General features: G+C 35.7%; 1 long non-coding RNA gene across 6 annotated transcripts in view; it reads left to right on the top strand.

The window, feature by feature from the left end:
• LOC311427769 overlaps positions 1 to 26144 on the top strand; it is a 32814-nt gene extending 6670 nt beyond the window's left edge. For 3 of the 6 annotated variants that reach the window (XR_014687543.1, XR_014687546.1, XR_014687547.1), the window contains 6 exons: positions 610 to 679; positions 20597 to 20725; positions 21026 to 21209; positions 21985 to 22034; positions 23919 to 24017; positions 25533 to 26144. This is a non-coding gene — a long non-coding RNA (uncharacterized lncRNA). Of the gene's footprint in view, positions 1 to 35; positions 129 to 609; positions 680 to 20596; positions 20726 to 21025; positions 21210 to 21984; positions 22035 to 23918; positions 24018 to 25532 lie in introns of all 6 variants that reach the window. The other 3 variants (XR_014687542.1, XR_014687544.1, XR_014687545.1) reach the window with 3 other exon arrangements.
• The last annotated feature ends 483 nt before the right edge of the window (positions 26145 to 26627 follow it).

Below are 26627 nucleotides of genomic sequence, written 5' to 3' on the forward strand. Positions count from 1 at the left end.
AAAACAGCTTCCCCTCACCCGCTCCTTCTTCCCAGGCTCAACTTCACTCCCAATTCTTCCACCTCAGCACCCTGAGCCCTGAGTGGTGCGAGAGGCCGGCAGTGGAGGTTGTGGCTTCTTCATAACAGGTAGTCTCTGTCACTCCTTCCTCCTAACAAGTTCCCCTTTCTTCCTGGCTGCCATTCTTCAAGAACGCTCCAGCAAGCTTCATTTCCATGGGGTGCAGTCCTCCAGCAGCAGACTGCTCAGGCATGGGCCCAACTTGGGCCACAGTTCTGCCAAAAAACACCTGTGTGGGCTCTCCATGGGCAGCAGCATTCTTCAGAGCACAACCAACTGCTGCAGGGGCCTCCGTGGTCTTCAGGAGGACTGCTTCACTGTGGTCTTCTCCACAGTCTGGAGGGCAATCTCTGCCAAAACCTTGCCTCATAAACCCAACACAGTGTGGTAGATGCTGGATGTCTTCATTATATGTTCTTTTATCATTAGAAATAATGGATCTTTTAAAATAAACTTTAGAATAAAAATTTGAGCATGATTTTAATATTATAAAGTATGCTAGCCCCAGTAAATGAAATGTTATCTAATTGTATTTATTTGATTTCACAGTGGAGAAGATTTTAAAAATGACTAGTCTAAAGATTAAGAAGAGCAAAAGGCAGACTGCAGCAGGGAAAAGGTAAAGTTGCTTTTGTACTTTGCAAGATGTGGTAAAGTATCAGCCTTTTAAGGCCAATAATAATTCAATTTTCTGATTAAAAAATGAAAGAGGTGAGAGGAAAAATGTGAATGAAAGGATTGTGGATAATGTTGAGTTCTGCTGTGCTTCTGTTTTTAAAAGGCAACCAAAGTGCAATATCTTGTTATATTTCATGTGTGCTAGAAATGAAACAATACATTCTGGGATAGCTCAAGTTTCATATGAGAGAGAGATTTTTAATTTTATTTTTTATTATTATTATATATTTTTTGAGTTGAAGTGGCTACATGAAACATTGTCAGGTTGTCGGGACTTGCATTTTAAAACAGAAGCGCATCAAGATTCTGTTCTGGGTCTTCTATGTTTTCTCTGAACTGTGAAGTGATAGACTAAGCAGTTCTCTTAATGCAGTAAAATTTAGTTTTGCATTGCATTTTGTGGATGCAAATGTAGTACTTTCTTTAAATTCTGCATTCAAAGCCTGGTTAATACGTTCCACTTACACAAAATCATAATGTGACTAAGTTGGATCAGTACTTAGAAAACTTTGGGGAACTTTTTGTTTTCATTGTTGCCACATACCCTGTGGAGGAGATCATCCACACTTCATGACATACAAAACAAATTGGATAATAGTTTCAAATTGCTATTATAAAATTTTGTTAGAGAGTGGTTGTTTCTGTTAATGACTAAAAGTCCATGGAGAATAAACTTTTCTTCTAGCATAATGGGGAAAAAATATTAAAATGTTTTTCCATCAAATAAACTATTTTTAAAATAAGTAGAGATGTGCGCATGTTGAAAATTATTGCTAAGAGAACTGACATGTTTGACATCAGGTATTTTTCTCAGGAGGTGAGCAATCTACCAATTGTCAAGTTAGATGAAATCTTAAAAATCTTTATGATAGATTGACATTACATTTTTGTCACCTTTTTTTGTGCACGTACGTGATCTTTTCTAAAAACTGGTGTAAGATAACATGCTATTAGCTTCTATGGTGAATTAGGAAAATAAGAAAATCTTAGTTTTAAAATTCAAATGCTCTGCAGAAGAGTCTGGGGATTGTTTGTGGGGAGCTGGGGGTCAGTCTCTTCTCTTGGGTAACTAGTGATAGGACTAGAGGGAATGGCTTCAAGTTCCCACCAGGGAAGGTTTAGGTTGGAGGCTAGAAGACATTTCTTCTCAGAAAGAGCTGTCAGGCATTGGAGCGAGTTGCCCAGGGAAGTGGTGAAATCACCGTCCGTGGGGGTGTTCAAGGAAAGGTTGGAGGTGGTGCTTAGAGTCTTGGTTTAGTGGGTGACCTTGGTGGTAGGGGGATTGTTGGACCAGGTGATCTTGAAGGTCTTTTCCAACCTGAGTGATTTTATGATTCTATGGCTGTTTCAAACAGTAGTACTTTAGTTTGGCTATTAGAAATTTCTTTTCTTCCATGGATCTCAAGGTAGTTGAGAACTCTGTCTTTATCATAAACAAATACTATATCACAAGAGTCTAATCTAAGGCTGAAATAGATCATGTGTGTGCGTTGTCTGTAGGTTCATGCCTGGTGTGCCGTGCCAATAAACAGAGTTGGAATCTACACAAAAGTCTTTAAATAAATAATTAATTATATAACTCTGTAGAGTCAGTTGCTTGGCGGTCTTTTGCAAAGTGAGCACATCTCTGACTCGAATCACAGTAATTTATACAAAATCACAGAATTTCTAGGTTGGAATAGACCTCAAGATCATCGAGTCCAACCTCTGACCTAACACTAACAGTCCCCACTAAACCATATCCCTAAGCTCCACATCTAAACGTCTGTTAAAGACTTCCAGGGATGGTGACTCCACCACTTCCCTGGGCAGCCCGTTCCAATGTCTAACAACCCTTTCGGTAAAGAAGTTCTTCCTAAGGTCCAACCTAAAACTCCCCTGGTGCAACTTAAGCCCATTCCCGTATACAGCAAACTTGTGAAAATTCTCTCTTTGGCTACTTTTGATTGGCTATTACAGCTCACCTAACATATCTCTACTGAGTTTGTGCATTACAAAGGAACAGCAAGTGTGTGTGTGTGTGAAATCCCACATTAGCATACATTAGTATGTTGATGGGTGTGATTTTTAATATGTTAATGATCCTTAATGAGCAAGACGGTACTATAGGTCAGCCTGAAGCTGTTTTTCTCCTTGTTTTTCACCTTTTATCCCTTATCTACCTTGCTTCTGCTAGCTCTAGGCCACCTGTCTCTTATTTTCAGCTAAATGACTACACAAGCTATAGAAAAACTACACAAGCTACAGGCCTCCCAGTTTTCTTCAGGGTTTTCTAATTTTTTCCCATTTTTGGGACTACGTGTGTATTGCATCTTCAGCTCTCTGTTGTGCCATTAAGACAGGTTTTGAATGGAAATAGTCATTTCAGTAAGTTGGTGGTCTCGTGGAATGACTGTAAAACCAGTCTTGGGTCTTTAGGCCTGATGCATTCTAACAATTACTATGAATTTGTATTATACCTAACTATCCCAAGCTCATACACATAGCATTGGAACTTTACTGACACTTGATTGCTCTGGCCTCTAAAGCTTTTTAACTCTTTTAAATATGTTACATTTGATTTGTGTTTAAACAGTATTTCATTGCATTTTGGCTGTGTTCCTTCTTCCTGTATGTATAAATCAGAATTAGGCAGTAATGATAGTATTGTTAAAAGAGCAGCTGTTTGAGTGTTTGTAAACCATGCTGTTAAACATAATGTGCTGCACAATAATGGTCTTGTGTGTATTACTGCATTGTGACTACTAAGTATTTCATGGTAACTTCAAAGAAAAGGGATGCCTTGCGTTTACTGTTGAGCAATTGTGTGCCCCATATGCATATTTAAAATTTGCCTGATATGTGTAAATTTCACTCCTTACCCTTGTTCTTTCTGATGATGTATAGCTGATTTATTCCTATATTTTTCTTAATCTTACTCTACTTTTTAGTTTTCTGCACCTCTTCCTGGTATTGATTTTGTACTTTTTTTTTTTTTTTTTTTTTTATGGATCATAGTTTCTAATAAATAAGTTGCTACATAGAGAAGAGTTTATCTAGGAACTTTGCTAACCGTGTTGTCCCACGAATGGCGGTTTGTCTACCCGGAATGCAATATGCCACTCTGACACACAAAAGCAGAGATACCATTTATTTCGAAGTTGCGCAAATTTGGGTGCTACCCCACAAAGCCGGCATGCCTAACAAAAGGTGCCAATGTTATTTATACAACCCAATTCTGTTAGCACTTCCCTGTTAATCTGACCATAACCCTGGATTGATTTGTAATTTGCATAGTTAAATATACACACTGAACATGCTCAAAGACATGGAGTCTATAGTTGGGCCAGGGTCTTTGCACTAGAGGTGTGATTTTTAGTGTTATAATGATGCCAGTTCTTCTGAAGACAATCTAATCTCTAAATTTGCTGGCAATTTTAAAGTTATGCTAACATCCTTGGCAGAGCTGACGGTCTTTCAGAATGTTCCTCCCTTCAAGGACATTAAGCCCTAATTAGGGTATCCTTTAATAAGGCCCTTTGTTTAAAGAACAAGCTGACCTGACACTGACAGACTACCCATAAATAAATCTCACAGTGACTAAAATTGTGGCTCCATTGTTAAAAGGCTATTTACTAAGTGTTTATTTATTTATTTATTTATTTTTAATGTTACAGTCAATTTTTAATCCAATTAATATTGTTGGATGTTGGGTGTATTTTTGGATAGTACTTTTCATCCAAATGCTGAATTGTGTACTGTGTGAATTAAAATATTTAACTAATAGTATTTTTATCTACCTTTTTGTTTTTTATCATTCCAAATGTGCAAAGCAGAATCTTAATCCAAACTTATTTCTTACGAAGTCCACCCCCAAAATGTTGAATCTTACTGTGCTATTAACTTCTAAGTTTTTAGGTTCTGATTTCTTTGTTCTGCCTAAATTTATCATAATGCTAATGTATCTTTGTATTATTCTGTTTACTCTTTTTATGTGTTACTCCTCTGTCCTGTGGTCTAAATTACCTTAAACAGCATCTCATATCTGAAAATATGGAGACTGTATTCCTTTCTTTGTGTTTCAGTGGGCAGTTCTTCCCACTTGCAAGCAAACATAAATAAATCAGGTCAGTCTTCTCTGTCAAAGAGAGCAGGATGCATATACACTGAAACCAGACAACTTTCCCCTAAGCTGCTTGTCCTAACTAACCCCAGATACCCTGTCTAAGATCTTTAGCACTGGCAGGTAATTGGTGAAAGAGACAGCTGCTTTCTCCTAACTTTGCTCTCCAATTTAAAGTGCACTAGGTGAGTGGGTGAGTCAGTTTTTTTAAAATAATTACTAACTTCTGACTCTGTTTTTAAAACCTTAAATATTCTCTCCTGTCTTTGGTAAGATTGTGGTTTTATTGTTGATATTGCTGATCATAAGACACCTGTGCTATTGCTACTATATGTTTTTGCTCCACTGTGATGAAATTTTTGTTTGTACATGAAAGTAACGTGTGAAGAGTTCCTCTTTCACTTGTGTGTGTGTTAGCTCCCTGTCAGATTTAACCCCCTCACCTACCAAACCAGTAATTTGCCTTTCATGCCAAAGGCTGTGTGAAGTTACAGTGTTTGAGTGGTGATCACTCATGTGGGGAACATTCAGGCTTACTGGATTGCCTGATTTTTCCTAATATGAGAAAATATCTGGATGCTATAATGTGCTGGTTTTTAAAAGAGATACCAGAGAAGAGACCTTGTGCTCTGTATCTCTGTCGTGCTTTCATGCCATCATTGGGTGTGCACCCCTTCCCCCGTGTGCCTCTCTGTCATGCACTCTCTTCATTTTACCTCTGGCTCACTTGCTGTCTTTCATTGTCTTGGCTCTTGCCCTTTCACTTGCTGTCCGTCAGTCTTCTGTATGCTCCTTTGTGTTCAGTCATGGGCACGTGCTCTCTTGCTCTGTCTTTCTCCCACGTGCTTCTTCATGCTTAGTCTTGTGTGCTTGCCCAAGTCTTTTTCTTACACAGTCACATTGTCCCTCTTCATCTCTCATACCGTCTTGTGCTCTGGCTCACTCTACTTTATTGCTTCTTCCAAATTTCTTATTCACTTATCATACACTGCATACATCAGTTACAGAGGCATACACTACATCAGTTGTTTATTCTAAATAGTGGATATGTTGAACCCTGCTTTGTAGCATGTTGCATGTTTTATGGCTAATATGATGATCCATCAGTGAATGACAAACTGCTCCATTAATTGGATCATTAATATTAATCCAATATTAATGCTTGGTTTTGTTTACTTCCACTACTTAATTAATATTCTTCTCATTTTGTTTCAGAAACTCCAAGTGGAAAATAAAAAATCAAGTATTAGAGAATTTAAGGTCTTTGGGATTTGCTAAATTCAGTTAAGAACTGATTTCATTAATAATTCCAATGTCCAATAAAAATTGAATCTCACTGGGCAGGGTTTAAAATTCTGGCAAGGGTATTATCCATACAACAGCCTAGTCTGTCAGTGGCTAAGCATGTTGCAGTGGAAAAGCTGAAGTCGTAGCTTCAGGTAGCACAGTAGTCCAGCAGAAGGAATTTAAACAAAAATAAAAATTAGGACTGTAGGCTACTGCTAGCTTATATTTATTGACCCTAGCCTTGGTTAAATGATGCAAACACTAAGCAAATGTTTTCAGTAATATGGTCTATCAGAATTCATTGCAAGTTAGAACTGAAATGTGATTAAGGTCAAATATAAATTATTGAGAGCAAATAGTTTCAGGTTAAGGAGTTGAACAAAGATAAGACAAGTTAGTAACTACTTTCCTCCATCAGAAGGGATGATGTATGAAGAAATTACATATTTCCATTAACTTTTTGTGTGTTGCCTGCAGTCTGCTTTGGAGAACATACCAGTTCCTCAACCTGAATTTATATTTATATAGTAAATTCCAGGTGTCAAACTTGTTTACCAACAAGTAGATGTGTCAAAATGTTTGATTCCCGTGTTCTGAATCCTCTACAAAGAAAAATGGGCAGAAATAAATGGGTCAACTTGAAGGTGGGGGCAAATAATGATGGAGAAGAAAAAGAAATTTAAGTAAGCAGAAAATGTGACAAAAAGAAGTGGCTATCTCTGAGAGAAAAACAAAACAAACAAAAAAAAAAACAGGAATCTGTAGGTGCTGCTAAAAGACTTCATGTAGACCTTCACTCAGCTTGACGCAGAAAGTGAGCTTGTCTTATACATGTATGGAAGACTGGTGACACTGACTGTGTAGCTTTGTGTCAAGGAAGCTGTAGCATAGTCCTGACTGTACGTGATCGTCTTTAGCACAGAACACAATTATCAGATTCAGTTAAAAGAGAAATTCCAAACTTTGGCCCAACATACATGGGAAGGTCAGCCCATGATTTTTTAATTATGTATTTTGTTTCCTAGAGATCATTATCATTATAGATGAAACGGCAAAAATTTTTATCAGTTTACTGAAAGCACAAGTAATACAGTTGTAGAGGCTAGTAATAACGTGAAAGAATGCAAAATTATTACACAAGTTTATATTTCAAAGAATCATTCCTGATTCTGTTTCTTAAACAGGAATATCAAAGAATGGCATTCATTCAATTGAAATAAGAGTGCACTATAGTGGTTTCCAAATATTAAGATTGCTGAAGGGAACTCCTGTAATAATAAGTGTATATCTTCCAACATACTTAGGCATGCACAGCAGAAACTGATGCCATTTACAACAAAGTGTATTGGTTCTTTGCTTTGTAATCGTTTGTCACTTCTTGTCTGGTAGTAACATGCATTACTCATTGATAATAATTTATATTTGTTATACTTTTTGAATTTTATAGAGGTTTTCCTCATTATTGGAACATTGTGTACACAGATTTTGTTAAACTTGGAACTTAGAAAATGGAAAGAAGTGGTTTCAAGTAGAGTATTTGGAAGATCATAAGAATGTGGATGAAGAACTTCATGCTTCTTGTCATCTTAAATGAATTTTATTATTTAAGTTCCTCTTTGGCTGTATATAATCGCTTTATAAATATTAAAGTGTCTAAAAATCACGAATATTGAAACTCTGAAGGTTTACGAATATTTTCAAGGCAAAAATGGCAGGGAGAGTAACATTTTTAGCTAGACCAATACAGTTAAAAAAAAACAGGCAAGCTTTTGGATATGAAGCCATTTTCTGGCACCTACGCAAAAAGACACTTAAATAAGGCATGAAATAAATTCTCTTACGTTCCTGCAAGATTGAGAACTGCTGCAAAACTTTCATAATTACTTATAATGTAGTTCAGAAACATCTGTCAGTGCTGTTTGTCTAAATTCCTTGATACTTTTAACATCCATTAATATATTTTTTTCCATTTAATGACTTTTTTTTTCCTCTCTAGATTTATAGTTTAAAGAAAAAAATAGCCTATCACACAGAAATATTTTCCTATTAAAAATTTATTAACAATATATCTTCTTATTAACAGTCTCTTATTTAACGAAAAGCAAGCAGACACTATATATATATATATACATATATACATATATATATACTATATATATATACATTACTGCTTATATATATATATTATATATATATATTATATATATATATTACTGCTTATATATATATATAAGCAGTAATGACAAAAGAGCCTCACAACATTTACATCCATATCTTTGCTTTTTTCTTCTTCCTCTTCTTCCAAATGTTTGTGTAGAGTCTGCTTCCAAAGAAAAAATGTTGATGGCTTTATTTCCTCTTTCACATAAAAGGAATATTTAATGCAAGGGGGTATCACTGAAAATTGCAGGTTCTGACCGTCTCCTAAATTCCTGGTTTTATACATGTCTGAGTATTACAAAGAGTAGCCACTGGGTGGCTGCTGTGGTTGAGAGAATAATGAAATTCTTTGTAATGGTTATAGCATGACGTTCTCTTTCAGAGTAAAGAGTGCTGTAGTGGATGAAGATATTGATTTTCTTCTGTTATGGATTGTCCTATCATATAAAACAATGCGTTTTATATGATATAAAAGTATCTTTAAAAATGTATTGGAACTCTGAGAACCCACTTGCAAGAATCTAAATGATTTTCACTTCATTCTTGAACAGGGCTAAGTGCTTTAGTTGTTATTACTAAATATGATTTCATCCTGTAATTAAGTAATTCAGTGTGAAGCTAATAAAAGTTGTGTTTTGCAATTTGTGCATAAGAACAATAGAAAATATCATGAGAATCACCTTGACTAATTTTAAATTAATGAAATAACATTATCCTTAATGCTTTGCTGAAAGCAATTTGCAAATTATGTTAAAAAACAAACAAACAAAAACATAATGGGAAAGAGTAGTTTGGGTGTTAAATAGTAATTAGTAAGATTAGAATAGTAAGACAGAAATAAAGGATCAGTGCCTTAAAAGATGTCAGGGTAAAAACTTCCATTCTCTAGAAGGATGTTCTTTCACTTAAAAAGAAAATTTTGGTTGTCTAGTATGGAGGGGGATGGTAAGCTGGTAACAATGTCACTACTAGCAAAGACTGGTACTTGGAACAAATGACAATTATTTGCTCTAATGAGTAATTGCCCAAGATTAGGAAAGGTACTGGGGTTATATGGGTGAAATTATTTTAATCCCCTTAATAAATAAATAAATAAATAAAAGTTAAAAAAGAAACAAAAAGCACTTCAAGATTCATTTAGAATACCTGACTACAAGGTAACATTGAACGAAATCAAGCTCTTCATGATGGATAGATTCCACTGAAATAGTGTAATCTTCAAATTGAGAGTGGAAAAATAGTAAAAGAAAGTGTCAAAAATGAGACTTTGGAAGAAGTCATGAATTCTTTTAAACTAACTTAGTACTTAAGAAGAATTAAAAAAAAAGAAAATGGCATATGTAGTAAAAATAGCAAAAGAGTAATAGGAGAAATGGCAAGGGAAAAAGGAAGATATAAATACTGATAATAGGGATAACCAGATATGTAACTCCATTGAAGAATGGATTTGATTATTAATTAGTTGTGGTCAGCATGCCATTATAGAGGTGTTCGTGTGGAATGGGGGAAGTATAATAGACATAGGAACATATGTCTAGACATGGGAACTTGAGCTGCTTGAACCCCAGCTCTATAGGTTAACTAACGAAAGTAATTACAAAAATTAAGATGATGTTCAGAGAAAATAGAAAGGAAGCTAAGATGTATGGTCAGTAACATTGTTTCTTGAGTCAGTGAAGTCTGGAAGAGATACTAAGGAAGTTCTGATGAGGTAGTTTTTGGAAACTGTAGATCTCTCTAACAATATTAAAGGGAAAAAAGTAGATAGGAGTGTTCACTCTAGTAATATACGACATTTTAGCTTTCTAAATATGGATTATGGGGAAAAAAATGGTAGTAATAATCCAAGAGCCTAGGTTCATTCAACCAGTATCTTCATTGATTTCTTTGCCATGACAAACCCGATATTGATGATTAAGAAAAATTTTAGGAAAAAACAAAATAACTTTACATCCTATGATTCTTCATTGATTTGCTTTAACTTAAATGGGTAAACAGGAAGAGATCTTTAATGCCCTTGGTTTTTAAAGGGCAAACTTAGAGAAATGAAATATTTACAAATACAACACTGAGGAGCCCAAATACTCAAAAGTGAGACATAAATTCAACATGAAAATTTGTTTTTGTTCCCAGAAATGTAAGTTGAAAGAGGGCCTGCAGCTGTCTGGAAGAGTACTGACTTCCAAAAGGGTAGTAAGGAAAGAGGATGTGAGAATCCCAGAATCATAGAATGGTTTGGTTTGGAAAGTACCTTAAAGATCATTGAGTTCCAAGCCCCCTGACACGGGCAGGGACACCTCCCTGGTGCCCAAGGACCAGGTTGCCCAAGGACCCATCCAGCCTGGCCTTGAGCACTTCCATGGGTGGGGAAGTGTTCCACATCTTCTCTGTGGGTAAGTGCATCCACAGCTTCTCTGGACAACCTGTTGCTGTGCCTCCCCACCCTCAGAGCAAAGAATTTCTTCTTTATATCTAATCTAAGCCTCCCCTCTTTAGGTTACTCCTTGTCTGACAAGCAAGTATGTGTTTCTCTTAGATAAACATTATTTTACCTAAAGTTACTTAGTAATGTTCCAGGAATTTATTCAAAATAGTATAGTACTTTTTGTGTGTACTAATATTTCTAACTAATTTAAAATTTATGTACTTCCTTGCAGTAAACTTATGTTTTGTCTTCTAATCTTTTCTAAATGAAACATATGTGGTAAGGTGTCACTCTCAGCTCTGTTTCCAAGCAAATGTTGGAAATAGGTGGAGAATTCATTCAAAATTTCAGTAAACTGCACCAATTTTGTGATTCTGGAGATGAATGAGGTTAGCATATATTTTAGTTCACATTATTTAAGAGAGAACATGGTGAAAGCAGTATTGGACCATTTGCATGGAATTGCTGAAGTGCCTACATTCTCCATACAGATAAGAATGTTTGAAATGGATTGGTTTTCACACATGCCAAATAGTGTATGCATGACTTCCCTGCTTAAATGCTTTATGCTTCCTGAAATTTGGTGACTTGTTGCCTCTTCAGGTGTAGGTAGAATATATGTTGTTCTAAGACCTTAGAAAACAAGAAGAGAAATTATTTTTGTGCCCTTATTTCCTTTGTTGGGGAGAGGGGCATAGGCCAGTAACATTCTGAACAGCTGAAATGTTAAAGCTTGTGGGCTTTGCAAAAAAATGACTACATATATAAGTCTTTGCAACTGTTTGGAGCTGCTTTTATGAAAATGGTAGTATACAATGAGAAGTAGTCCATGGAAACTAGTGCCTAGAACAAAAAGCCAATGTGTTTTTTCTTTATTATATAATGTTCAATTATAGGTGCCCGATAGCCATCCAGTGCAAAGAACATATCAAGAGCTTTAAACAAAATCTGATTATAGTTATATTCAAAGCTATTAGAATTGATTTCAAAAAAGCTCTCCCTAACATTTACAGAGCTATTTGCAATTCTGGCTGTAGCGGCGGGGGGTGGGGGGGGCGAGCGGAGGGGGCAAAGAGATTGTGGTCTCCTAGAGTACACAAACCATTACAAAATCTTTTCTTACTCTTTGCTCCTATGAATCTCTGTGGTCAGTAATTCTGAGAAATTTCTTTGTTACCATTAAGATGGCCAATCCTTTCAGTTCTCTGAAGTACACTTATCTAAAGCTAAACCCTTATGTATAGACTATGTTAGAGGGAGCACTGCCATTTGTCTGGAAAACAGGAATTAAACCTGTGTTATCCTCATTGTGTTCTCTTAGGGTTTCTAGAAAAGATAGAAACTGCAAACAGTTCAGCTTGATTTCCATATCTGTGTGGACATACAACAGGTCAGGTGCTTGGTAATTCCTTATTTTGTAGCTCAGCTGTGCATATGAGAGAAACTGACTTCTTACCAAGAGACACAAATGCATGATGTATCTAACTTCAAAACTGCTCACTCAGAATTAATTTGCTGTTTGCTAAGAAATGTGCAGATGCATATGGTGTTCCTTTGTCTTTTTTTTTTTTTTTTCCTTTCAGTGCCATGAGCACTAGGTTAATTGAGGTGCTGGGTACTATCATTTAAATGTTAAAATTGCATTGTGGTTATCTTCTTCAACAAAGATATGTGCCTTGATGTAATAAACTTGGCATGATATTTAATTGTTTGTAATAAGTGTGGTAAAATCACAGTCAATCATATTTTACAAAATCACAGAATCATCTAGGTTGGAAGAGGACTCCAATATCACCTAGTCCAACCTCTGACCTAACACTAACAAGTCCTCCACTAAAGCATATCACTAAGCTCTACATCTAAACATCATTTAAAGATTTGTTACAGAAAATGTCCAGTGCCAATCCATAAAAAAAAATAAAAAAGTAATAAAAAGGTGTGCTTGTATATATATGTATTTAATAGTGGAGTTTTAATTTTAAAGTGTAATTATGCAAATACCCAAAATATATTTGAAGGCTTTAAACTTATACCGGCTTCGTTTCTTTATAGCAAACTTTAATCTGAAAATAGACACAGTTCACAGCCTGTTAATACAAATATATCTTCATCAGTATTAATTTATCTTCAATCCATCCATGATTCTTTTTAATTTTATTGTCCACTTCCCACCCACAGTTAAAAAGACATAGTCTAGAAATGAAAAATTGAAAACAAGTGGTCTGGAAATTAAAAGTTGTTCTTAGATTGATCATAGCAACTATTAAAAAAGTTTCCTATTATTGTTTTTAAGACGTTCATGAAAATTTTAACTTCCAGGTTTAAGGTTTCCGTGATTTGTCTACTGTAGCATGCAGTAGACAAGCAAGCATATTGTCCTTATCATTCTGCTTTCTCCTGAATAGGCAGAAGGCACGGTACAAAGACATACCTGGTATAATAGGCTTGACAAGCAGAGAGAAAACAAGGCACTTAAAAAGTTATAAGTTGAGAAAAGTAGTACTGCAGTAAACTGACTGCTCCACCTGATCCTCGTGTGCACATCTGATTACTTGCAGACTGTAGCTGGATGCAAACGTTCTGTGTCTGAAGAAACAGATTGTTCCACCATTTTCTGAATTTGTATTGACCATGTCTTTCATCTTCATTTTATGATGAGATCTTCATCTTCATTTTATGATGAGATTATGACTTAAAAAGGTCTGGAGCTAATGATTTACATTGAAGGCTTTCCATCATAGCTGTTTTTTTCCTGGTGGCTACAGCCTGTTGCCTTTTTTTTTTTTTTTTTTTTTTTTTTACTGCTTATAGTGTGAGCTCCTCCCTTTGAGTTCTAAAAATATATTGTTTAGTGAATTGAGCCTCCTGCCCTAGAAGTGAAGAATGGGAGATAGTTAGAGAAAGAATGAAGTGATAAAGTGTTCCCTTCTTGTCACATTCATCCTGGTTTCCTAATAAGGGACTTTTTAAAATGGAGCCTTGCGCTACAGTGCATCAGGAAGAGATCTAAGCAACCAACAGGTGACATGCATAGAAGTTTGCTGTGGTAAGTGGAAAGTTTAAATTCGTGATTTAAACTTTCTGGCTCAGCTCTGGCCAGCAGGCAGAACCTTTTGGAGCCGGCCGGAGCTAGCTCTGCTCTGACATGAGGCAGCTGCTGGGCTCTGCTCACCCCTGCAGCCAAACCCTTACCATGTGTACCCAGTACACAAAGCTTGGCTGGAATGCTACAGTACAGTTCCAACAATTCGTAGAATCACAGAATGGTTTGGATTGGAAGGGCCCTTAAAACCATCAAGTTCCACCCCCTGCCATGGGCAGGGACACCTCCCACCAGACCAGGTTGCTTAAAGCCCCATCCAGCCTGGCCTTGGGCACTGCCAGGGATGGGGCATCCACAGCTTCTCTGGGCAGCCTGTGCCAGGGCCTCACCACCCTCATAGTGGATGAAATTTGTTTAATGCACTTCTTCACAGATTTAGTCTTAGTTTCTGACTCTGCCCCTCCACAGGCCTGGAAAACTCTTCTTTCAAAAAATTCCCTATTCTCCAGCATATTAGGAACAAAGGTCAAAGCAACACCCCAGTGCTCAGATCATTTTAATTTGTTACTTAGCAAGTAGTCAATTCCTTTCCAAGAAGGGATAAAATCACAGAATCACAGAATCACAGAATTTCTAGGTTGGAAGAGACCTCAAGATCATCGAGTCCAACCTCTGACCTAACACTAGCAGTCCCCACTAAACCATATCCCTAAGCTCTACATCTAAACATCTTTTAAAGACTTCCAGGGATGGTGACTCCACCACTTCCCTGGGCAGCCTGTTCCAGTGTCTAACAATAAAAGCTACAGCTGCCTAGAGGAGCCTGCTAAAAACTGATCAAGGGAACTGTCATCATTCTTTTTCTCTTATGAAGTATGTATTTCTGTATGGACACCATTGGCACACAGAGATGAGGTAGGAATGGAGCACAGATGTGTTAAAGCTTCAATTAAAAGCAAATTTCAAGCCTTAGGAGAGGTGATACTTTGGGATAGGGTGCGTGTGATTTTCTTTCTTTGTTTTTCATGAAAAGCAGATAAAAACACTCATAGCCTTATGGACAGTACTTTATAAGTTTATCTTTTTATATGACGTGAGGGTATGGAACTGGATTTGATTTTTTTTTGGCCCCATACAAATGACTGGAACTTTTGGTACAGTTGCCAGAGACAACATGTGATTTTTTCACTGGTCTCTATTGCAAATTGTATTTCAGTCAGAGTACTTTTCATGACGAATTGTTCATGAAAATGATTTCATGAGGTTGAGCACCTGCTGAAGTCCTGCATTGCATATTAATGTAAAGGCGACAGGTCTAGCATTTCTTGTGTGATGTTCAACTCTGGCAACATGTAAACTGTTTTTTGTTAATGAATTGTGCTAAGTAATGCTTTACTATTTTATGTATGTAATTATTAATATGTAAATTACCAATGCAGGTTGGCAGTTTGGCAGAGCAAGACCTTTTTATAGTTTGTCTTGTTTAGACTGAAGAAAATCAGAAGCAGTTATGGAAAAAAAAATGGAAAATGGCTGAAATGTATAGTTGCAATAGTTGTAAGCCGTGATGTAGGCATGAAACATGAGTTAAAATACATTAAATGTTTATTTAGTCAAATAGTGACTTCAGTCATGCAACAGAATGGTTCCCTGCTAGTTCAATAAATCTAATGATGCAAAGCAGTAGCTTTCCTGATGTGTTATTGGTTTACAACCATTCAAAGGATACTACAGGGTGTAAATGGCTAGTTCATTTCTTGATGCCAAGGACATTTAGCACAGCTAATGAGGGACCAAGACAAAAAAGGCTGTAAATTATTTTTGACATTTGGAGCTCCTGGATTAGTGAAAAACTAAGAGTTAAATCTCGGTGTCTGTTGCAGGAAACCTGTGCTTTTGGGTCTGTTCTTGTTTTAAATATTTATTGCCATATGAAATCAGGCTGTGTCTAGCAAAAACATTGGAAGACTTTTAGAGAAGCAGGATCCAGAAAGATTAAAAATTTGGGCAAGTGCTTGGTTTACTGAAAGACCGAAGCAAATTTTGTCTGTAGACTTTCAGACTTTGGAAAGAGTTCAGTTACTTTTTGTTTGTGATTACTGTTTTCAGTCTCTTAATGACATAAAATAGAAATCCATGTGTTCATATGAGATGTCAATTTGCATGTAATTATGAGAAATAATGATTTGGAACACTTTGAATCAAAAACAGTGATAGAATTCAAGTTTCCATAAAAATATCATCTTTAAGTGGTAGTTTTAAATCCAGGTTCTTTGCATTTCAATATGAAATATAAGACTTTACATCAGAGATTTTACAGGACTTTACAAACTATGTAATAAGTTGTAATAAAAACTTCCTGTTAAAAAAAAAAAAGAAAGAAAGAAAAAAAAAAAAGATAACCAGCTGATGCGCTGCCTGAGTACGTATTTTCTCAGCTGTTTTCCTCATTTTATGTACAGCTTAATATGTATTTTCTCTCTACTTTGTCTATAAACATATATTTCCATATCCATAAGAATACACTCATGTTCTTAGTAAATGAAGGCATGCTTTCAATAAATTGAATGTCCAGCTGGCTGAAGATTTAAACAGAAAAAGGATACAAGAAGATATTTGGTAGATAAACATGTTCTTGTTTAGTCTTTTTTGATACTGATTGTTTAGAACTCTGAATGCTTGCTTATGCTAGCTTTGGGCTGTTCCTCAGAAAGTCAATCAGCACAGCCTAGATGGTGGCTTTGATCTTTGTTTTTATATTTGTTTTAAGAGACTAAAAGACACGAAATTTGTGATTATGTGGTTTGTGAGATCATCCCCCCCTCCACACATTATCCACAGATGGTTTAAGGGGACTAAAGAAAGGCTGCCCGCCTGAAGTTTTGACATCTTCATTATAGTCCCAGGAGGCTACTTTATAAACATCAGCATTTTTGCAGTTGTTCTTGCAGGTGCTTAAAGGAGATTGTGGCCTTTCACCTAGCATAATCAGCTTCCTTTTATTTCACCACATTAACTATTCCTTTGCATAGCCTTATTGCTTTTACAGGGTGCCCTTAAAGGAAAACTTAACAAATTATTCCAACACCTGCTTGCCACAAGGCAAACACTGATCTTCATGTTAGTCCTATGAGAGCTTACCACAGCCTCCCTAAGGCACATTCATCACGCAACTAGACGTCATCAGTCTCTGAAGGAATGTGATAGTGACTTAGTTTCACATCGTGTGCCATCTGCACTGTGCAAAATATACATTTCTAAACTTTGTATTTTATAGTTCAGTGAATAGTAAAACCGAATTTTACAGACTTTTGGCAGAACATTTCTTAGGTCCAAATCCTTACATTTTAAATCACCTAAATTATGCTTGCTGCATTTGTCTGTTGCTTTCATGCATATCTGTTTCCCATGTTTCTAGTTATGCTTCTCTGTGCTTTGAATAAGTATGTTAACCAAAGTTTGTTTGTAATTTAAAATATTTATCAGCATGAAGAGTGATGCAATCCATTTTTTCCAGATGTGCCAACCTACGCAAAATAATTCTGTTGATCAGTGAGGATTCCTGATAATGTTCAGTGAAGGAAGATGAATGAGAAAATGCTGATTCTTGGATCACTTCTGATTCAGAGCTAATAAAAGACTTTTGAAACTTTTTTGTCTGTATAGTGACTGATTCATAGGCAGCCCTGTAATAAAACAGCAAGACCTTACCATCTCATGGGTGTTTTTTTTAGCTGTATAGATGAAATATGCTTATGTGGTTTCAAATGAATAGGCAATTGTCTCCACTAGAACATGCAATGACTTGAACCTCTCTCAGTAGAGTCTCAGTAGGCAAGACAGATTTTGAAACAGAAATAATCAAGCAGGAGATCAGGTTTGATTTCACAAGCCAGTATTGTGGTCTCTGTGTTTGTAAGTAGTGTATTTGTTAAATGGTAAAATTAAATGCTTGGTTAGTTTTGTTTTGTTGTATTAGAGAGCATGAACAGAACAACTGAGTCAGGTTTCTCTCTGTTTCTGCGTATGAGACAATTAGAGCAATTTGTAAGAAATGTCAAGCTTGAAAATGTTTGCTTACTTGTTAATAGTGGGTTATGCTTGTAAGTTATGCATCCTAGAAAAGGTGGATAACACTGTTGCACACTATATTGGGGGGGAGGGGTGAGAGAGTGGTTGTGGTGTTTGGCTGCCTAGCACGGTAGAACCACCACACACACACAGATTTAAGGTTGCATGGTAAAGGGGGCTTCTTTATCTATCTGTCTCTGAGCATACATATTTTAACACATAAACATGCTTTTCCATGAGAGTCGTCAGGGGTTACAGGTGATTTCAAGGAACTCAGAAATGTGCTGTATGAGAATAACGCCAGAGGGATCATTCTGTTCAGAGAAAATTTAAGAGCAGGAGGTCTAGAATTTAATCCCTAACTAGAAAGTGGAAAATAAAACATTTAGATACTGCAGACTGTAGGTCAACTTTTATACAGCAAGAACAAGAAAGGTGTATGGCTTGGAAACTTCATTTTTAGTGACAGACTTGTCCAATCAAGAAGTCAACAAAGTAACAAAAATAGGAAAAAATAGAACAAATGGAATGTACTTAAAATAACATGATTTTGAGAACAGCAACAAAACAAAACAAAACACAAAAATGTGAAAGAAATTATTTAATTGCCAGTGCTAGAATAATATAAAAGAATTAGATTTGTTTATTTATCTGCTTAATAACAAACTAACTAGAGAAAAAAACTAACTGAGAGAAGGAATGTTTAGCAAATTTGTTTCTCTGATGAATGAACAGGTCTATAGCCCTGGTAATGGAAGTGCTCAGCATTGCTTTTTTTCAAAGTTCAGCCTTGAATTTTAACTGAATTACTCTGGCCAAGCCCCCAGATAGTTGATCCCCAGTGTCTCAACAGCTACAAATGAACATGATCAGAGATCTAGAAATCTTGATCTGCTAGGTACAAGTGAATGAATTGCAGCTGCTTAGTCAAAGAAGTTTAGAAAAGCTCTGAATATTTAGAAACATAGATATTTGACCATAAAAAAGTCTGCTACACAGAGAAAGGTGTCCATTTCAGATTTGGGCAATGTATTTTAAGATATGTAACAGGCATAAACTGAAAGAAAGAAATTCAGACAACACTTTAGGGGAAAAAAATATATATAAAAAAGTAATGGAATCATAAAGGAATGGGCTACATGTGTCCATGAGTTTTTAGAGTTTTTCCTACTAGAATTCGAGAAATATCATTGTCAGGACTATCTAAAGATATAGCTTTTCCTGTCATAGTGCTGAGAAATGAAGCATGTGAAATGCTGAGGTCCCTTTTAGTGTAATGTGAATAAGTAAGTGGCCTAAACCAGAATGTTTTCTAACTAGAAAAACTTTTTTTTTTCCTTGAAACAAAATTGTTTCCATCTTTGTGAAGCCATAGTAATAATAATAATAATAATAATAATAAAACAAAAACGAAAAAAAATCAAAAATTCAAAAAACTCAAAAGTTCAAATTGTAGTATACCAATATTGGATGTGTAATTCCCCAACCTCAGTCATATCATTTGAACCCAGGACAGTGTAGCAAACTAAGTGAGGTGATTCTTATGAATTGTTTGTTCATTGTTTGATTTGTTATTTTTATTTTTATTTTTATTCATCTTGCTTTATTAGATGTGTCATTTTCTCGCTTGTCTGTGTACAATAATATCACAACATAATTCAGTTGTAAGTTTAAGTAGTTTCATGTTACTGCTGTCCTTGTATTTTATGTAACAACTCCCTCTCTGCTTAGAAGGTTGTTGAATTAAAAACATTAACAACAGAGAAATGACACACCTCCACATTGCAATAAGTAAAGAATATCTGCAGAAATCCTGAACTTGAGGTGTTTGTCCTGTACCCATACCATGAGTGACTAAAGAAAATATGCCATTCAATATGCAGAGTTCAAGAATGGCTGACCCTTTGTGTAAATAGGACCTCTTTATTCAGGCCTCCAGAAATGTAAATATACTTAACCATGAGCAGAAAATAGATTTGCTGTTCTGAAGTTTGAAGTGGCCTTTAGCATATCCCTCACATTGTTGAATTTTAGTTATTAGCTATGAAATTTGAGCTTTGTAGCATGATTAACACAAAAAGTGTCATCTACTGCAAGGCATAAAACTAATTCCTAGTTGCTGCCATGATAGAATAAGAAATTGATCAGTGAGATTCTTGAAGACAAGTACTGTGGGAAGAATTATTTTTTCATGCATATACGTGTTTGTACATGCACACACACATAAATTTATCATGAAAGGGTACTTATATTTTCTGAAGCAAAGGATTGTTGGAAGTATTTACTTTCTCTTTAAAAAAAAAAAAGCTCAATATGAATTTGAAATGGCTGTATAACTGGCATAATTCAGCAGTAGTCTCAGTTTTAAGAGAATATAATTCTTGACTTTAAGAATATAATTACATTTTCAGTCAAAATAAAACTGAGTGCATGTGTAGAATTTAGAAACAAACAATTTTGTTTTAAAATCTTTATTATGAAAGCTTTGTTAGCAGCTTCCTGGTTGAAATTGTAGCAATATTTTCAATTAAAACAGAATTCAAATCTTACTGTTTCATGCTTCAATGACATTTGCCAGGAAATTCAAAGTTCCAACATGCTAGATCTTCAGAAGTGTAATGTATTTTCCAGTTAAATTTATTTTTAGTAAACTATTTTCTCTTTTAGAAGAAAAAAAAAATTCTTCTGTAGAAGTTCACAGTGAACTCCTTTGTGGATTCGTGGAGGTCTGGCATAAAATCTCATGCATATCCCTATTCGTGTATTTCAGGTAATCACAAAACAAGCTGTAACCACATTAAAAAATACGCTAAGTTGTCAAAATACCCTGGATCCATTTATTTTTAACATCTCCAGTGAGTCCATGTGATTCCTTACCTCCTTTCCTCTAACCTTTCAGGTAAGATCCTAACCTACACAAGTTTCCTGTCTTTAGGCTGGTTTTATTTCCTTCTCTTAGGTCTGCTGTTTAATTAAGGTTTTAGTTTGCTTTGCTATCTTGAGTGGAAACCCTTCTTGTAGGTCTTGTTTCAAAAAAAAACAGAAATTTCTTTAGACTTGCTACTTTAAAATTGGTTTTCGATTTCTGAATTAGGGTTATTTAATGACACACTGCTTCAGATATATTGTTTTTCTCATTATATTTGGCAAAGAATTGACATTGTGCAACAGGACGCTTAACTGGGGACTCTTCCCGCAGGTATGCTGTTGTTTAAGAAACTTTGGGTCTTGTCAGACACAGGACACAACTTTAATATCCACTTCAGCATGACTGGGCTGCAAGCTGGCCATCTTGATATTTTTCCCTTTGGGTTTCAGCTCTTGTCTGGCAGGTGCAGCCCAGGTGTGGAGGCCCAGAGGGGACGTCCTCGATGATCCTCTCGGTGAGTGCTGATGTTCAAAGTACCCTTGGGCGACAGTAAGGTGATGTTACAGCAAACGTTTGATTGAAAAGTTTTAATGACAGCAGAAGCTATTCTGGCTGAAACTGATTGAACGTTGTTGTTTATAACAGGAGCTATTTACACCTTGTTATTTTTCAAAGGGCTGAATGGCCCACAAGATATGAGGGAGAGAGAGTGTAAGAGAGGGTGATAGACTTAGAGGGAAAGGTCCAGATCACTGCCCGGGGTTCCAGCGATGTCTCTGGTCTGTCTGTGATGGTGGTGGGTGCACACACGGCCCCTCAGAGCTTTGACATTTATAAGCCAGTAGCCATTACTTTGCATGTGCAGAATCTTCTAGAAAGGTGTTTAGAGAAAGGTGTTGCTAAGGCCTTCCCTTCTGCCCACTGCCAGGACCACAGCTGCAGAGATGTCTCAGATGGTTTCCAGGAGGCTGGCCTTTTGCAGGATGCTCTTTTCTAAGCCAATTTAAAATGTGGCTACAACCTTTTCTGCTGAGAGTTCGAGACATCATTCTCTTTTGCTTCTTAGTCTCTTATACCAGGTAGCCTATAATTCCCTGGAAATGGGAGTAATAACTCTCTTCATGGCAGACTAGCTGAGATTTACTCAGACCCTGCTGTTTGAACAGCTACTGAGGCCTCCCATAGTGTGAAAAGTGCATCTCTGCTTGTACAGTGTGTGACTGCCATTTGTGTTTCCATCCATGCTTTATCCTCTTCTTCCTTCACTTATGGCCTCTGTTGCTTTACAGACTTGGGAGAAGATGGCAAGAATGGTTAAAAGAAGGGAATTTCAGGCAAGGTAAGTTGTATTTATTAACTCAGAGGAATGCTGTGTTTCTTAAGAGCGTTAGTTACTGCTTGCACAAGGGACGGCCTAGCAATTGCACCAGCGTCCTATGCCAGGCAGAAGTTCAATAAGACCTTCAGAAAGGATAGTTTCTGAGACAAACTGGGAGGTGTAGGAAGACACTAGCTCAGTATTTGTAAATCGTTGTACTCAGACTAGTTGTTCACTGGGGAAAATACTGAGTAGAACTGAAAGACAAGGATTAGATTGCCTTCTGCTTCCAAGACTGCAAGTAATAATGTCATTAAATGGACTTGTGAGGAAAAGTTGACGTTAAGTTACATAACAAGGTTCAGGTAAAGCTTTCCACAAGAAGTTTATAGAAAAGAATATGCTAAGCAGATGCTGTTAGGGAGACAAGTATGAAGTATTAGTTGTGGTGGTGATGGGATTCGTGAAGAATGAATGAGAGAAATGAAGTAGAAACAAAGTTTATTTTTATATTGATGACTACAAATATTTAATGATTGTTATTCCATTCCTTCCCCAAAATGTTTTCAAAAAACTAAAGCAAGCTATGGTTCTCAGTTCCTTCTAGATGACAATGATGATTTGATGAGGAGAGCCAAAACTTTTAAGATTTTGACTTTAAATGAAAGATCAAGAATCTTCCTGGAAATGAAGAAAAAGGAAGAGGAAAACTAAGAGATATTAAGAGACACAAAATGCAACAGGGAAAGATATATTGAATTTTCTGAGCAAGCATAAATTCCTTCTAATTAATGTAAATGTATTAGAAAATGCACTAAGCAACAGTATTTGTATAATAAATACTGCTATTCTTAAGCATTTTTGTTAATAACAGAAGTAAAACAAAACTCTGTGCTAACAGAGTAGAAGAAATGAAGATACAGAAATAATAAATTTCCCTTTTAATAAGTTATACATGTATTGGCGTGGAGTAAAGAAGAGAGCATTGCAAGTTGGATTTTTTTTTTTTTTCCCCAAACTTTATCATTTCAGTTTATAACTGAAGGCATATGTCCTTTACGCACCAACTTCCTCTTTTGTGTGTTCTGTGTTACTATGTTGCTGTTTTTAAAATGAAGGTATGTTTATCTGGAAATGCTTGAAAAGTAACAGTACGTTTGAATAAAATTGAGTAGTACATTCCAGGGGAATTTTCTTCAGCAGTACAAAGAGACTGTTTCCAGTAAAAAAGTTGAGAAATAAGATTGAACTATCATGTCAGTTGATGTCTGTGCAAAGTGAATCTGCTTATTCTGTGTAAATGACTGCAGAGGTAAGGTTTTCCAAGTTAGGACAGCATGATAGAATGATTGATCAAACTCTTTTCAGCTGATGGGGTAATATAAAAACAAAAGCCTACCTCATTCAGATTAGTTTTAAAAGATAAAGCTTGAAGTGCACAATTGTAGAGCAGATTCTCACTGCCTAATTCAGTAGTGAAATCACAAGACTAGCATGCTGGGACTTTCTAATTATCTTTCCACATGCACCTTGTTATGGCCAGCCTAGGTGGCAGTTCCATGAGCAACTCTGCCTTTGGAGCCAGCTGGGGAAGTGTCCTGAGAAGGGACTGTGCAGATAAGATGCTTCATCTTCTGGCATGCTGTGGTACAGAGTTTCCTGTTACACATTCACCATACATGCTCAGTGCATACTGTTAACAAGATTTAGAGATTTCAGTACCTACAAAGTGCCTACACTTTGTTTTATGTAATAAATTTATCTAGCAATAGCTCTGATTTGGTAAAGTGTTTATATTTAAGTAGTATTAATTAATATAAACTAGATTATTTTTAAAATGTACATTATCATTGAAGTAGATGGGTAAGTATGTAACAGTGAAATCTTGTCACATTCTCTTGACAGAGCAGTGAACTTTTTCATGATTTGCTGAATCATCGTATTTTTCAGTTCTGTCCTGACACAGCAATATTCTGAGGCTGATTATCATTACAGCTACTGCTGGTAAGCGCAGACTTGGAACTTGTGGTTCTGTGGCATAGATGACTGTGGGAGTGATATGAAGGACCTGTTCCCTTTTTGTTGCTCATTTCTAGTAATCATGGCTCAAAAAAAAATCTGTTCTTTCCAACAAGAAAAAAGACAGATGTACCCTTCATTCCTTTTCATTCCTTTTCAGTGATATCTAAAAAGAAATTCAGTTCTCTGCAGTAAAGTGACTGTGGGCTGTTACTGTTTTGTCAAGTTCTAGTAATTCTTTGGCTTGACCCTTTCAAATATTCATAATAAGTGTTTTTGTTTGTTTGTTTGGTAGTTATTATTTTGCATATGCATGTATGTTGATGTTTTATTTTTTAAATATCAGGAAAGCATGTAAGTTTTTGGTCATATTCCTGTTTCAGCTTTTTGCATTTTACAAGGTGAAGGTGAAACTTTAGTAAGGTAGAACACACTTTGATTTAGAAGATATCTAGGTTCTACAAAATGCATAGTGTCTGTTTGTTGAAAGATGGAGTGTAAGCCTTCATTTTGCTTCCAGCTATCTTATGATGAGACTGTCTTCAAAACTTTTTGGCTGAGCTGACAGGAGACATAAACATGCATAATTATTAATGAATAATTAATAGAGATAAATGCACACATAATTATCTCTAATCTGTTCTTTGAACATGGATCCTGCTTATAACTGAAAATAACCACCCATCTTCCCTAGAGTGTCATAATCAGTTATTTATGGTGTTAGTAGAGAAGGACATACAGTGCCTTGGGTTATAGTAACACTTATAGTGGGTGGCTGTGATATAGTATTTATTAGTACCTTGTGATTTTCACTGTGACAGAGAGGAAATTCAAATGGGTCTCTTAATACTTTCTGGATTACCCTATATTCCAGAGGTAGTGGGGATGGAGAGGTGTCATAAAAGATGATTATTCTTATCCGGGTCACTCTACAAGCTGTATCATATAGCTCTGTTGTTAACATTTTATCAGCTACTGTGGCCTTAAAACTAAAAATTCACATCAAAGCACTGGTTGCATGTACTATCTCCTGTGAATTTTTATTTAACTTTTTTTGTTGCTGTTGGCTTGATGGCTTATGTTTATACCAAAGTGTTACTGCTATAGGTGTCAAACAGCACATTGCAGTTGGCCCTTACTAACACAAGAGAGTATGCTAGCTGAAAAAGCAGCGTTTCCATTAAGCAAGTCAGTAAATGTCCATATCAGAACTTTGCCCTCTTGCTAATTGTGCATACAGACTTAACCATCCAGACCAGTTTACGTAGCAATTTTCAAAGATTTCTGCTGGTTTCTTTTACTTACAGATTTTATTTTCATTTTAGCTGATTATTCTAATCATAAAAACTTCCTATTGCTTTTTCTCCATACACATATTCAGTTTGAAACATAATGCTTTTTCCATATTAACGCATAAATTTCTATATTAATGCATAAATGTCTCAAACAGCTGAATATATTAATAAACAAAACTTTTTTTTTTTTTTTTTTCTCCCTAAGAATGACATTGGAAATGAAAAAGTGACTAATACTCAGATTCAAGATTGCCAACTAAAGAAAGCTCATTTATCTCTACCTCTCCGACAGAAGCCATTTTAAACTGATCAGTGTGAATGCCGACATCCAAATGTACTCATTTAAAACATCTACTTGTTCATCCTAAAAGTATATTTATACCTTTTGTTTTGTATATTATACTAGTAGTCCTAGTGATCTTACAGATTTTTGTTTGTTTGTTTATTTACTTTTTTGCTCCTCAGCTGTATGTGTATTAAATATCTGGAATTGTCAGACAAAATTTTCTGATTAAATTCAATGGTCTGCAAAGACTAAGCAAGTAGGATCACAATTTAGTGTTGTTATCTCTAAAACAAAGAAACTTTCTCCTCTGTATGTATGTAAGTATAATGATTCATATGGGAATGACATCCATTATCTTAGTCAACATTTCACATATGACAGAAGAACAAAATTATTATCAAGGCTAATTGCTTTTATTTAAAGAGATACACCTAAATATTTATATCAGTACTTACCTCCTGATTTTCTGCTGTTGTTTTATAAATGTGTGTAGTTATGAAAACAACAAATAAAGCTGTTTTCTAGAATATATACAATCATAAGTGCATAATTCCCAGTATACTATAAGGTCTTTTAATTTTGTTTTATTGTTGTCAAATACCACATATGTTTTGAAATCCAATAGCAGAAATGACAAATTATAAAGCAACTTTGCAAATTCATGGTTTCACTTTTGGTTTGTTTTACTGGGGTACCCTAATATTTCTTTTAACTAAATGAAGAATCTATTTATCAAAATACATACGCTAGCTGAAGGATACCTTACATAAATACTAATGGCATCTGAGAGGGCTTTTTTTTTTTTTTTTTTTTTTTTTGCTTTTTTAATGTTATTGTTGCTTTGTTTAAATTAGTCAGAGCTATTTAAATTATTTTGAACTGTTAGTAGCATAAAATAGGCCATAACTTGAACGAGTGTGTGCTATGGCAAAATCACAGCCTTTGAAGACTGTGACACATTTTTTCAGCAAATACATCCATCTGGAAAACTGGGGTCAATCCTTTATGAATTAT

This window comes from Aythya ferina, assembly GCF_964211825.1.
Source record: "Aythya ferina genome assembly, chromosome: Z".
NCBI lineage: Eukaryota > Metazoa > Chordata > Aves > Anseriformes > Anatidae > Aythya > Aythya ferina.